This window comes from Schistocerca americana, chromosome 2 (genome assembly GCF_021461395.2).
Source record: "Schistocerca americana isolate TAMUIC-IGC-003095 chromosome 2, iqSchAmer2.1, whole genome shotgun sequence".
In the NCBI taxonomy this organism is placed as follows: Eukaryota; Metazoa; Arthropoda; class Insecta; order Orthoptera; family Acrididae; genus Schistocerca; species Schistocerca americana.
The window spans coordinates 290,609,426-290,624,203 of NC_060120.1; positions in this window are offsets into that span (position 1 = coordinate 290,609,426).

The window sequence follows — 14,778 nt, forward strand, 5'->3', positions numbered from 1 at the left end:
TCGTATTTGACTACCACAATAATATTTCAAGGGCACGTAAATTACACAAACCACAATTCTTCTTTCACCTTGAAGGGAATCAATATACTGACGAAATCCACAGACAGCACTGTACATACTCAGCTATAAAGAACAAAAAAGACATATATCATCAATATTAACATATCATCGCATATTGGGAAGCCAATGGTTAAACAATCGTATTATTGCATCCTGTTTTCAAGATTCTAAACTTACTCATTCCTTTCTCAGAGTTCTCCTATCTTAAAATATTCATACAGCACACATAGTAAGAGATCCTCATTTATACTGACAGATATAGAATAGTAATAGATAGATAGTAGAACTGAAAGCAGACCCATAATACCCACAGATTGGATATTCCCCTGAGTTTTGCATTAATTCAACACAGATCTTGCTTCTCTCAGGAGCGACTCTTTTCAATTTACACCAAAAAACCATAAACAGCATTTCACTCGTTCACAAAGAAACCTTTTATCTTCACATTTGAACCAACCTAAATCCTAATTGCACAAGGAAAGAAAAGAAAACTAAAAACATCACTTGAATCACATAGAAACATCTTTATCATTATTTTCACCGACATATTATTCAAAATGCATATGTCACAAATGTAAACTAATCAATTCATTCTCCTCTCTATATGCCCTATGTACTCATTTGCCATGTCGCTCATTTGTTCTGATTGGGCGCCTTCTGCGCTGATCGTTTGTCATTGCCGATTTTGTTCATTTCCATTTGCTGGATTATGTCTAGGGTTAGTCGGCCGAATTTCAAAATCGTGAGGTGCTCCGCCTACAGTCCTATTCCCACCGTCTTCACCGTAGTATCGATTCTCGTTGCCGTACCTGTAGCGTTCACGATATTGTCCACGTCCTCGATCATTTCCGTTGTTCCACCTGTGTTCGCGAGTGTTACCCCAGTTTCTATACGGGCGGTCCCGATTATTGTTCCGTTCGCGTCGCGACGACCAGTCACGCCGTTGATTAGTACTAAGGCCACGACTGCGATCGCGCTGCTGTGCCCCGTAACAACTTTGTGCCTGATTAGGTGGGCATTCTGCTGTATTATATTCCAACTCTTGGAGAAGTGTCTTAAACGTTTCCACATCCTCTTTGCATCGTCCCGCAAGAGTGATGTGGCGCAAGTGCATCGGCAATTTGGTGATGCATATCCTAATTAGTTCCGCAGGCCCGTATGGGTCGTATAGAAATTGATTTGCCTGCAGCATGTGGTCGAATAGGCGTGCTGGGCTGCTGAAACCAGACTGGTTCAAATTTGGCAGCATAATTATCCCATGATTGACCCTATCTTGTGCCACTTCCGACCAATAGGCGGACAGAAAGGCTTGTCGAAACTCCCGAGTGGAGTTGCAGTGACGCGCTGCCGACCTCATGCGAATTGCCGGTTCACCTTCCAAATAGCCACACATATGTTCTATCTTATGTGAACTTGCCCAGTCGGGGGGAAGACAGAACTCAAATTCCTCGAGCCATGCTCGTGGATTTATTCCTTTTTGGGAATTTCGAAATATCTCAAACTTTCTCACCGAAAGGAAATGTTTGAAATCAAATCCCCGCATTTCCTCCCGGCGAGGCCCTTGAATGATTCTATTTTTCTCATGTCTGCCCCTCAAAATACATTCTTCCCTGTTGTCAAAATCTCCCTCGTGGCCGGAATCCCTCTCTCCACTGTTCGTACGGCTATTTCTAGTGCTATTGGCGAGTTTGGAATCACATTCCATGCGGCATTTCAAATTCACCACGCGTTCTTGTAATTCGCCTGTTACGGCTTTGTGTCGCCTGTTCACTTCGAACTGTCCGTTCTGAAATCTAAGAAACGAACGCACTTCTTTGGTCTCTGCGACCGCTACTGGTGTAGTATTGTTATCGCTCTCTGTCACCTTCATCGTGCCTACGATGTCCGCTAATGCCGCAATCTTATCATGTATTTGTCTGTTGCCCTCCGCCCCAGTCTGCTTCAATTGTTCTACTTGCTGTTCGAGTGCGTGAATCGTTTGACTGTAACTTCCTGGCAGATTAAAACTGTGTGCCCGACCGAGACTCGAACTCGGTCGGGCACACAGTTTTAATCTGCCAGGAAGTTTCATATCAGCGCACACTCCGCTGCAGAGTGAAAATCTCATTCCGTTTGACTGTTGTCCGCTACTGTGTTGCTAACGGACGCGGGACAATGCATTTCTGCCTCCTGGACCCTGGAGAGTACCTGCTGGTATTCCCCTTGGCATTCTTCTTTCAGCGCTTGGAAATTCCTAAGTAGATGTTCCTTGCTCTCTTTAGTTTCCGCATCGTGACTCCGCTTGCCCTCTTCTAAGGCTTGCAGACGATCATCGATTTGTTCAAATGTACGGCCTAATTCTTTCATAATATCACTTTTTATTTCACTTGCCAGATTGTTTAATCTTTGTGAGATATCATCGGGACACTCTCTGCATCGATTTGTCGACTTTATTTGTCTGCTGGATTAGTTTTTCGTCTATTTGTTCGCCTAGCTCGCGGATAGATTTTTCAGATTTCTGCGTCATTTGTTTGCCTAGGTATCGGATCGTTTTTTCAGATTTCTCTGCGTTTTCTTTATTTTGTTGCAATAAGGCTTTCATGAGTTCTGCCAAATCAATTTGGTTAGTTAGAGGCAAATTAATTTCTGGCTCTGATGTGAGCCCGTTCGCCCTGTTTTGCATTTCCTCTAAAGTATTCCCCAATGTATTTTCGGAACCGTCCGACGCGTTAATATTCGAAATCAAATTATCCCGTTGATCCATGTTGCTTAAGTTGTTGGACAGCCTACTTTTAGCTTGGTTACGTGTCTGCATTAGTTCAATTTATACCCAGTACGCAACACACTAATCATAATAAATGTATCCCCCAAAAATTACGACAGTCACACGAAAGGTACCCAACCTAGTACGCAGTTTTTCACACACAAAACAAATTTATATCTTTGATCGAAGTCAGTGCAATTTACAACCGAGAAAAAAAAACACATACATATAAAACACACAAATATAGAAAACAAAACAAGACAAACAATACAACGCCGCTCAACAACGCCGTGAATCTTTTGAAAGTCTGCTCAGAAACAACGCAGAAGTTGTTTGAGCGCTGCAGGGAAAAAAAATGAAGATTATACAACGCTCGCAATCTAATGTTTCAGAGATTCCAGAGTCTAGCAGAATCACAGAACAGGGTCGCCATGTGTAATGTTGTTGCATTAATTTGAGGTGGAAGCGGTGCTGATATTCAAGACCATAAAAGTGGGTTAAAAGCTGTGAGCTATGTGAGGAAGTTAACCTTGCATTACTGCGCAACTGTTTCACCAGGTATCCAGTCTAGCTTACCAAATTCCCAACAAGACTAACATTAATTATAACCTTTTATTATTCATCTTACGATAACCGGTGATACACATATAAAAAGAGAATTTAAATAAAAATAAATAAATCAGTTTATATTTGGACATGTATTTTAACATTGATCATTGTTCCGTTAAAATTTCAGCATATCAAACTTGATTCACAACTAAACTGGTGCCTTATTTAGGATTGTGAAAATGTGAGTTTGTAATCTTACGGAACACATCAAATAGGGAGCCAAGATTGGGAGACTACATACAACACTGCATTCATAAAATAACACACGAAGAACGTTGAAACATATCCAAGAGGAAATTGACCACAACCAACTGATTCAATTTTCACCCAAAGAAGTTACGTTCGTAGCGCAGTCCTGTCCGTCATGAAATTACCACACACTGGTATACTAAATTCATACTAACTGTCTGTGAAATCTTCCCGAACAGAATAGCTGAGGGCTACTTTGATGTTACACCACATGCTTCACGTGGTCAACTTGGTTTACACAAAGAGTGTAACTCCACAGAAATTTTGATAATTAAAATAAATTAGATCGAAAAGCAATTTACAAAAGAAAAACCTCGAACTGGTTACTATCGTCTCACTACTAACCTGATGGGTCAAACAATTGTATAAGCACGTGGTACTGGTCTCACAAAGTACACCGCACGTGGGTTGAACATAAAGAAAAGTTGCTATACTGAAAAATATTGTCAAGACGAGACGTTATAATCTCACGCACATTCGCATTTAAGATTGATAGTCCTAGTTAGAGTTACTGATCAACACGTGGTTCCACTTTACTCACAAAGTAGTGACAAAGCAACTACCGGAAGATATTCTGAACTTCACACTCGAAATACACTGCGTTGCAATTTAAGATAACATTAGATATTTTAGAGCTAAACCTGGAATAAAGGTGATTAAATTCTCAGTTAGGCTGAACTTAAGAAATCCATTGTCCGACGGACTTAGCAGACATGTGCTTAGCCGGAGATCTTACCACTTCAGACGCTCGCCGCGGACAGACTGCCATGGGTCCCCTACCAAGGGTGCTTCCCGATACAAAACTGAAGTGACCAGAGAGGCAGCTTCCTATACCAACATGACAAGGGACAGACAGGACCATACTAAGAATAGAAACCTCTTTGCTGCTAGAAAGCGTAGCTACCTGTTCTGATGTTGTTCTCTAGCAGACAGGCTTATCTGCTACCATCAAGCATGCAACTACTAATACATTTGCTCATTCATCCTCTCACACAGAAGGGAAGGGGGATGACAGTATCTTATCATATACAGTATATAAAAGAAAGCAGATGTAGGTTCCGTATGAGACTGTGTGACATGAATTACATATAAACTGTGTTTTAAAGTGTAGTAGTGTGACAGATCGTTCTTGTTTATGTGTAAAAGTAACACGTTTCACTGCTCAGTCTCCTCCCAGGTAGTCAGAAACACCACAGTAAATTTAGAAGAGGAATTTATGCCGTAAATGACAACAGATTTAAGAAATTAACATGAAAGGAATCCAACAGAGACCTTTCAGCATTACCTGCATTATTTTCTGTCAGTATTATTTGACTAGTGGCACTTTAAGCGATAACACGATCCCGAACAAAACATGTGTCGCTAACACTTAACGAAAAGATAAAAATGTAACGGAGGCGAGTGAAAAAAACACACACTGTGCGCGAAATAATACTGTATTTCAAATGCTGTAAGACACAAATCTATGACACTTCAAGAAACAAGACAGGGGAAGAATGGATGGAAGGGGACGGGGAAAAGAAAAGAAAGGCGAGGAAGACGGGAAATGAAGAAATTAACGAGGTAGTGTGAGAATGAGTCGTAAGTGCGCGTTTATAAACCTATCTTTGTCTGAAACCATGTTGGCAGAATGAGACTCTGAAAGTCACTAAAGAGCTTGAAAATATGGAGTTTAAGGCATCCACAGGACGGCTGGACAGTTCTGAAATTAGGCACAACATCGTGTGGAGTGACATTTGGAGAAGCAAGGTGCAGGGAAGTGTAACAACAGAATGGAAGAGAATACTGTACTACCTAAATGTGAATTATGACCCGAAAGACATGTTCAGTGCCGATGAAACGAGACTTTTATCGCGCGCTGCCTTCAAAATCCCTACCAGTTGAGGTGAAAAGTGCACCGGCGAAAAATATCCAAGGAAAGGCTCACCGTACTACTGGGTGGAAACATGTGAGGTGAATGGAGAAGCCACTGGTGATTGGAAAGACACCAAAAAACATAGATGCCAATAAGCCTCCTGGCACATGGCGAAGCAATGAAAACGCGTGGATGGTGAGTGGTCTTCTGGAAGTATGGCTGGGTTCTTGCAATCCCAAAATGACTAAAGGAAATCACCAAGTTCTCCTATTGCTAGACGGTGCAACCTGCCACCCGAAAGTCAAGTTATCAGACGTTAAACTGGCTCGGTTCCCGCCTGGTTCAACCAGCCCCACACAAACCATCGACCAGGGTGGTTAGTTTCTGTCCTTGATGCAGTAAATTCGATTGTCTTGACAGTAAGTGAAATAAAGCCCGAAAATGTTACCAAGTTCTTCGGCAAGGCAGCATTTGGAGGTCAAGAATTAGACGTTTCTGTTGCCATCGAAGTTTAAGAAAATACAGCAAAAACTACTGAATTAATTGAAACGCGTAACATTTCACACAGTACCGATGACTACATTCGAAGTGATGTTCAAATGTGTGTGAATTCCTAAGGGACCAAACTGCTGAGGTCATCGGTCCCTAGACTTACACACTACTTAAACTATCTTATGCTAAGAACAACACACAAACCCATGCCCAGGAAGGACTCGAACCTCCGGCGGGAGGGGCCGCGCAGTTCGTGACATGGCGCCTCAAACCGCACGGCTTCGCAGTGATGACTTTCTTTCAGATCAATCCATTTTTACCTCAGTAGCAGATTTAATAGAAATTGGCAACAGAAGAACCAAAAGAAGAAGAAAAAAATGATATCCCTAGAAAAATTCATGCGCCTGAAGCAGCTGTTGCATTGATAAACAAAGTTAACGCACTTTGCAGCACACACTAACTCTCCCAATCCGTTGGAACTACTGCATAGTGCAAAAGAAAAACAGCAGTAAGTCCCATAGTGCTCAGAGCCATTTAAACCATTTTTTTAGGAATGAAGGTACGCAAATACATACATATTTACAAATTTATACCTTTGCGCATGATACCTGACAAATTTTATATATCCTATTGAGTTTTGTGTAATCAGGAAACGTCCAATTTGCAAAATTATTTTAGTCCCACATGATTCTGTTTTCAGTAAGTTTTACTGATTAGTATTTAATTTCCAGACATGTTGCACCTCTGATTTAAAAGGCATCTGCTGTGCATTTTTATGTAATAATAGTAATATTGCAACAAGGAAAATGTATTTAAATTTTTTTAATGAATGCTCTGTAAATAATTTGCCACATCCCTTTGTATGACTTGTCCTCCAGGTAAGATCGTGTTCTTTCTCATGCCCTCCCATTCTTCGTACTGGGATTTAATTTGTACACATCACCTAAGTCCTAACATTACTACCAAAATGTCAGTTTCATAATTAACTTTTTGTCTTGCTGCATAATTATAAAATGCACATTTCTAATTTGTTTAAAACATTTTTTATTTTTTAAATGCTCAGGAAATTGCAATTTACAACTTGCTTTTCAGATAGCAGCATCATTAAGTATTAGTGTTTGTCCATAATTTTGAAGCCACCTTCTCAAATTTATGTTCTTTGGAAGAATAATATTGCGTGGTCATTCATTTCATGCACATAGACAAAAATTCAGTTTGACAACAGGAACTGAAGTACAAAAGTTAAACTCAGCAGTCAGGCCCTGAAGACTATGGTTTCTTGACTAGCTGCCACGTGTCGTCATGACTATGTGGTATTGAGGGGCACGGTGCCAGGCGCCAGCAGACTGCTGTCCCAGCTGTTGTCAACTTTCCAGACCTGGGAGCTGCTACTTCTCATTCAAGTTGCTCCTCAGTTCCAGAATGAAGGTCCGAAAGGTAGGAAATGGAGTTCTGGCAGAAATACAGGTGTGAAGACTGATTGTGAGTTGCTCGGGTAGCTCAGTCGGTAGAGTTTTTGCCTGTGAAAGGCAAAGGTCTCATGTTCAAGTGCTGGTCGACACACATTGTTAATCTACCAGGAAGTTTCAGCTTCCCAATTGGCATCACGAATGCACCCCATTCGTCCGACCATGAAGGAAAACTTCTTGGTAGGACCTGGAATTGAACTTGGGCCTCTTCTTTAATTATGGGGATGATTTTCCATAGCGGGTTTCTAGTTGCATAGCCGCGCGGCCTAGGGCGTCTTGTCACGGTTCGCGTGGCTCCCCCCATTGGAGGTTCAAGTCCTCCCTCAGGCATGGGTGTGTGTGTGTTGCCCTTAGCTTAAGTTAGATAAAGTGGTGTGTAAGCTTAGGGACCGATGACCTCAGCAGTTCGGTCCCATAAGACCTTACCACAAATTTCCAGTTTAGTTGTGTTTGCTAATAGCAATGATAAGCACTACGAAGACAAAAACAAATTACGAGGGTCATCCACAAAGTAAGTTCCGTTTCTATTTCTATCCGCGGCAGCGCTACGATCGCAGTTCCGAACATGCGCGGCAGTTACTCTGACTCAAGGAGAAGACATGCACGCCATTTTCAGATCGCTGCTGTCGACCTATTCTTTGTAGTGCTTCTTCATAATGTCAGCCATAATTGAAAATGCCCCCGCGTGTGAAATCAGATCTGTGATTCGTTTTCTAAATCCAAAGAAAGTTGAACCAAACAAAATTCATCGGCAAGTCTGCGAGGTTTACGGACAAAATGCTATGAGTGATTCAATGGTTAGAAGATGCATCAGACTGTTCAATGAAGGATGTGATCAAGTGCACGATGAAAACCGAAGTAGACGCCCGTCTGTGGTTACAGATGAACTGGGTCACACAATGGAAGAGAAGATTAAGCACAACTGTAAGTTTACACTTAGTGCCCTTGCTATGGAAGTTCCGCAAATCTCACGATCACTGATTCATGAAACTGTTACCGAAAAACTGAAATTTCGAAAACTTTGCTTACGTTGGGTACGCAAAGTTCTTATACTTAACAACACAAAAAACAACAGACTCACTTCAGTTTTTGACACGCTATAATGAAGAAGGCGATGGTTTTCTTTCTCGGATAGTAACGGGGGATGAAACTTGGGTCTCGTACGACACTCCTGAAAAAAAAAAAAAAAAAAACAGCAATCAATGGAAAGGAGGCACACTTCAACCCCCAACGAAGGTTAAGTCTGAGCAAATCTTGACACCTCGAGAAGTCTTGTGCACCGTTATTTGGGACAGAAAAGGCATTTTGCTGATTAACTTCTTACCACGAGGTCAAACGATCAGTGCACATGGTTACTGCGAGACCATTAAGAAATTGCGCCGCGCAATACAGAACAAGCGCCGAGGATTATTGTCAAAAGGTGTTTTTTTCCACGATGATGCCAGACATCACACGGCGAATGTGACCAAACAACTCTTGCGGAAATTTCACTGGACGCGTTTGATCATCTTCCATACAGCCCGGACCTCGCTCCTAGGCAGTTTCATCTCTTCTTACACCTATAATCTGTCCCTTAGTGGTCATCACTTCAACAATGATGATGAGCTGAAAAAACATGTTACCACATGGTTGAATACACAGGCGGCAACCTTCTATGAAGAAGGCATACAAAAAATTGTGCCACGCTATGACAAGTGCCTACATAATTTCGGAAGCTATGTAGGAAAGTAGTTTAACAGTTGTAGATTTTTGTACAATAAATATTTTTTCTGTATCTGTACACGTTTGTTTTATATAACCAAACGGAACTTACTTTGTGGACATACCTCGTAAATTAATTCTTCGCAGAAGTTCGCTTCCCAATACAAATACACTCCTAACTTATACCATACTAAGTTTGCTTCTCAATACGAACATTCTCCTAGCACATACCATACACGTAGCTATCGTACTTCTCGGAACCAAACAATGCTACGGAAAGAGACGATACAAGCACATAGTTATATTGTCGCATAATGGCAATATCCTTCTCTGACCTGATTCTTAACGGGAAATGCTTTTATGTATTTCAATATAAATTAATTTGACTTATTTAATGAAAGCTGTTATCTTACTGTTACTGAGCGATGATATTATTACTGATACAGGATAGAGCTTTGAAATTTATTCTGCTTTAAATTCAGGTTGTAATCACTGTCAAATATTACGCCAAACTGATTGAAAATATTTCCTAAGCTTAATTTGTCGGGTGAAGCCCATAAATAATTATTGTTTTTGTCTAGAGGAATGTTCGATACTTTGACCTGTGATGTGACGTCACGTTTTGGTGCGTAGTTTGAAATGAATTTCTGTGTAGCCTTATATTCTATGGATCGTAATCTCGTTGACTTATACAAAAAGTAATTTGTTAATCTTTGCGCGGGATTTAAAATTGCTTTTCAAGTATTAGTAGCATCGCGAAATATGGAAGGAAGTGCGGGGCCAAGTCCTGCCCATGATTTTGATGTGGAAAATAGTGGTAACGGGGAACAACATATTCCTCATGTTCGTTTCGCTATTGTGAACTTAGCTGATGAATTGAGGGAACCAGTTAATGTGTCACTTTTGGTAGAAAGTACAATTTAATTGCTTGCTTCTGTAAGTGTAGTCGGTTCTAGGCCTTCAGTCCGGAACCGCGCGACTGCTACGGTCGCAGGTTGGAATCCTGCCTCGGGCATGAATGTGTGTGATGTCCTTAGGTTTGTTAGGTTTACGTAGTTCTAAGTTCTAGGGGACTGATGACCTCAGATGTTAAGTCCCATAGTGCTCAGAGCCATTTGCACTGTAAGTGTAGTGTTTGTGGCAACGACACATTGTGCAAGGTTTCGAAGAAACGCGCGAGCCATCTGTATAGGTGGCGCTGAGCACAAGATCGTGTGTGGCGGTCTATTCGTAGAGGGACGTGGTTTGCGAAATCTAGGCTTCCTATGAAAACTAGGTCTCCTATTTGGTTTGATGCTCATGAGATAGAAACAGACTGTAAAACTGTTATAGACTGCTATTCGTTTTGCAGGGAAGTTTGTTTGGATTTAATTATGAGAAGGGGGAAAATTGGTGGGCCGGGGGTTATTATAGAAATAGATGAACTGAAAAAAACGATGAGAGGACGTGACGTCGTTGTTCCATGGGGGTGCGTCTGTGTGTGTGGGGGGGAGGGGAGGGGGGGGGGGCAGTTGTTCCACGAAATCATTCTTCACCAGGCATGGTTTTTAAGCGAATTATACGTAGGATAGCTTTTACGATGTTTTAGTTACTAAAAAGTTACATAGCAGATGGGACAATCATAATGTCAGATGGATGAGCTAGTTACAAGGGATTAGACGAAATTGGGTACATGCATTTGGCTGTGAATCATTCCGTTGACTTTTTAGGGAGTAAAGAACGGGGTCATGAACAAATGGCTCTGAGCACTGTGCGACTTAACTTCTGAGGTCATCAGTCGCCTAGAACTTAGAACTACTTTAACCTAACTAACCTAAGGACATCACACACATCCATGCCTGAGGCAGGATTCGAACCTGTGACCGGAGCGGTCGCTCGGCTCCAGACTGCAGCGCCCAGAACCGCACGGCCACTCCGGCCGGCATGAACAAACAATACTGAAGGGCATTGGGCAGCAATAAAAATGGACGTTTCAATTCTTGAAAGCCATTTAGATGAGTATGCCTGGAGGAAGAATCTTCCACAAAATTGGTGCTCCTTTTTTTTTGAGGTGCGTATTTAGTTTTTTCTGTTTCGTTAATTATGTTTCATGTTTGCGCCTTGATTTGTTGGACGTCAACCTTTTGGAGATACTAATATGCTATTGGTAAGTACTGGTGTGCATCTTGTTACTGTAATTTTTATTTCTATACTCATTTTGTATAAGTGACTTGCTGTGTGATGGTTCTTGCATTGTGTGCTGATGCTGACAATTGTTTGACATTGGTGTTAACGAATTTGTAGATAACAATTATGCAAATGTCGAGGAGGCGATAGATTGAAAAGAGAGATGTACACTATGTGATCGAAAGTATTCGGACACCTGGCTGAAAATGACTTACAAGTTCATGGCGCCCTCCATCGGTAATGCTGAAATTCAATATGGTGTTGGCCTACCCTTTAGCCTTGATGACAGCGTCCACTGTTGCAGGCATACGTTCAATCACGTGCTGGAAGGTTTCTTGGGGAATGGCAGCCCATTCTTCATGGAGTGCTGCACAGAGGAGGTGTATCGATGTCAGTCGATGAGGCTTGGCACGAAGTCGGCATTCCGAAACATCCCAAAGGTTTTCTATAGGATTCAAGTCAGGACTCTGTGCAGTCCAGTCCATTAAAGGGATGTTATTGTCGTGTAACCACTCCGCCACAGGCCGTGCATTATGAACAGTATGAACAGGTGCTCGATCGTGTTGAAAGATGCAGTCGCCATCCCCGAATTGCTCTTCAATGGAGGGAAGAAAGAAGATACTTCAAACATCAATATAGTCCTGTGCTGCGATAGTGCCACGCAAAACAACAAGGGGTGCAAGCCCCCTCCATGAAACACTCGACCACACCATAACAACACCGCCTCCGAATTGTACTGTTGGCACTACATACGCTGATGACTTTCACCCAGCATTCGCCATGCCCACAACCTGCCATCGGATCGCCACATTGTGTACCATGATTCGTCACTCCACACAACGTTTTCCCACTGTTCAGTCGTCATTGTTTACGCTCCTTACACCAAGCGAGGCGTAGTTTGGCAGTTACTGGTGTGATGTGTCACTTATGAGCAAACAGCTTGACCATAAAATCCAAGTTTTCTCACCTCCCGCCCAACTATCATAGTACTTGCAGTGCATTCTGATACAGTTTGGAATTCCTGTGTGAGGGTCTGGATAGATGTCTGCCTGTTATACATTAACACCCTCTTCGACTGTCGGCGGTCTCTGTCAGTCAGCAGATGAGGTCGGCCTGTACGCTTTTGTGCTGTATGTGTCCTTTCACATTTCCAGTTCACTATCACATTGGAAACGGGGGACCTAGGGATGTTTAGGGGTATGGAAATCTCTCGTACAGACGAATGACACAAGTGATACCCAATCACCTGACCACGTTCGAAGCCCGTGAGTTCCGCGGATTGACCCATTCTGCTCTGTCACGATATGTAATGACTACTGAGGTCGCTGATATGGAGTACCTGGCAGTAGGTGGCAGCACAATATATCTAATATGAAAAACTTATGTTTTTGGGGGTGTCTGGATACTTTTGATTACAGAGGTTTTTTTTTTTTTAATTTTTGAATAAGTTACGGATTTCCGAGAGAATGATCACTTCGTGAGTCAGTACAACAGCTTAATGTCACGATAATGGATTGGTTGCGCCAGAGGTCTATGTTAGGACAGAATGTGACGATTTGGAAACATTGGCAAAGCCAACGAATCTTGCAGTAGAAGAAGGTGTCTGTGGTGACACACTGATCTGTAATGTAAAGTGAAGTCTAGGCTATTTTGGAATCCAACAATTTGTTTGTGAGTTATCGAAGCCAACGAATCTGACAGTGGAAAAGATTTCTGTGGTGACAAACTGATCTGTAGCGTAACCTGATGTCTAGGTTTGGTTGGAATGCAACAGTTTGGTTGTGAGTTATCAAAGTCAACGCATCTGACAGTGGAAAAGATTTCTGTCTTGACAGACTGATCTGTAGCGAAGTCCGAGGTCTAGGTTAGACTGGAATGCAACAGTTTCGTTGTGAGTTGGCGAAGCCAACGAATGTGACAGCCGATAACATTTCTGAGGTGACAGACCGATCTGTGGCGTAGCCCAAGGTCTAGGTTAGGTTGGAATGCGACAGTTAGTCAGTGGCGAAACCAACGAATCTGACAGCGGAAAAGATTTATGTGGTACCGGTAACAGACAGATCTGAAGCGTGACCAGAGGTCTAGGTTACGTTGTGATGCGACAGTTTGGTTGTGAGTTGCAAACGAATCTGACAGTGGAAACTCTTTGTGTGGTCACAGACTGATCTATAGCATAGCCTGAGGTGTAGGTTCGGTTATAATTCAACAATTTTCTCGTTAAAGCCAAGAAAACTACGTGTGTTACGAGACTCGCCTGTAGTGTAGCGGGAGTTCTGTGTTAGGTGTAATGTGCGAATTTCGTTCAGGTGTCGAAGAAAATGAATACCAACATGAATGTACTGTGCCTGGTTGATCTGTATCGTATGTCGTGATATATGATGTTCTTCGCAATATCCTAATTGTATTTACGACTTTGCCGAATATTTTGACTGTGTGGTTCAGTTATGTTATTGGAAAACCGCAGCTGATATTATGAGTGTTGACATTGGCTGACAGCATACTAGTGATTTAACGTTATCAGTTTGTTCGTTGTGATGCTATGTAGAATTAGTTCCGACTATTACTCGATTTACGAGGAATTATTTATTACAGATATTTCGCTGTTTCCGAGTGTAACATGAGTTACGGTTGTTCGCGAAGCAAATATTATTTCCGAGATTTATGGGAGTCATTATCAGCAGTAGCAAACTTTGGAAAAGTCCCTGCATCTGTTAAGTGTATTTTTAGTTTCCGTTTTTGAATGATAGTTTTGAGTCTTTCGTTTAGTAGCATGTTTTTTTTTTTTCAGTTACATGGGCTGTACTTTGAGAAGATTAATATGTATTTCTTACTTTGGTAGTTACTGATGCTTTCAACAGACAGCGGTAGTTATAGTTTTCACCAGAATCATTTCTTTCCATTTCGTATTTTATGTTCTGGCGTCCATTATAACGGTAGTGTGTGTTTTTATGATAGGGGCTACTCGAATACTTTTTAGTTCTCTAAACTATTTATTTCATTACAATATTCATAATCGCAAGTGTTTGTTTTGAGACGTTGTCATTTTTTTTCTTTACTCACTGTTTCTGGTCTATTACGGTGAAGAAATCGACGTTAATACGACGCCACATTGGGAATAATGTTTATGACGTTTGTCGCATGTTATTTACGTCACTTGCCAAAGCCAACGGCTGTTACCAAAGTCTTTATCTGCTTTGAAATTTATTCTCATTTAAATTCAGATTGTAATCAGTTTGACTTTAATGCTATTACCTTCAAATATTACGTAAAACTGATTAAAACTATTTCCGGAGCTTATTTTGTCGGATTTTGAGGATCAGTGGACAAAGTTCAAAACCATCGTACAATATGCGTTAGATGAGTATGTGCCAAGCAAGACCGTAAGAGATGGAAAAGAGCCACCGTGGTACAACAACCGAGTTAGGAAACTGCTG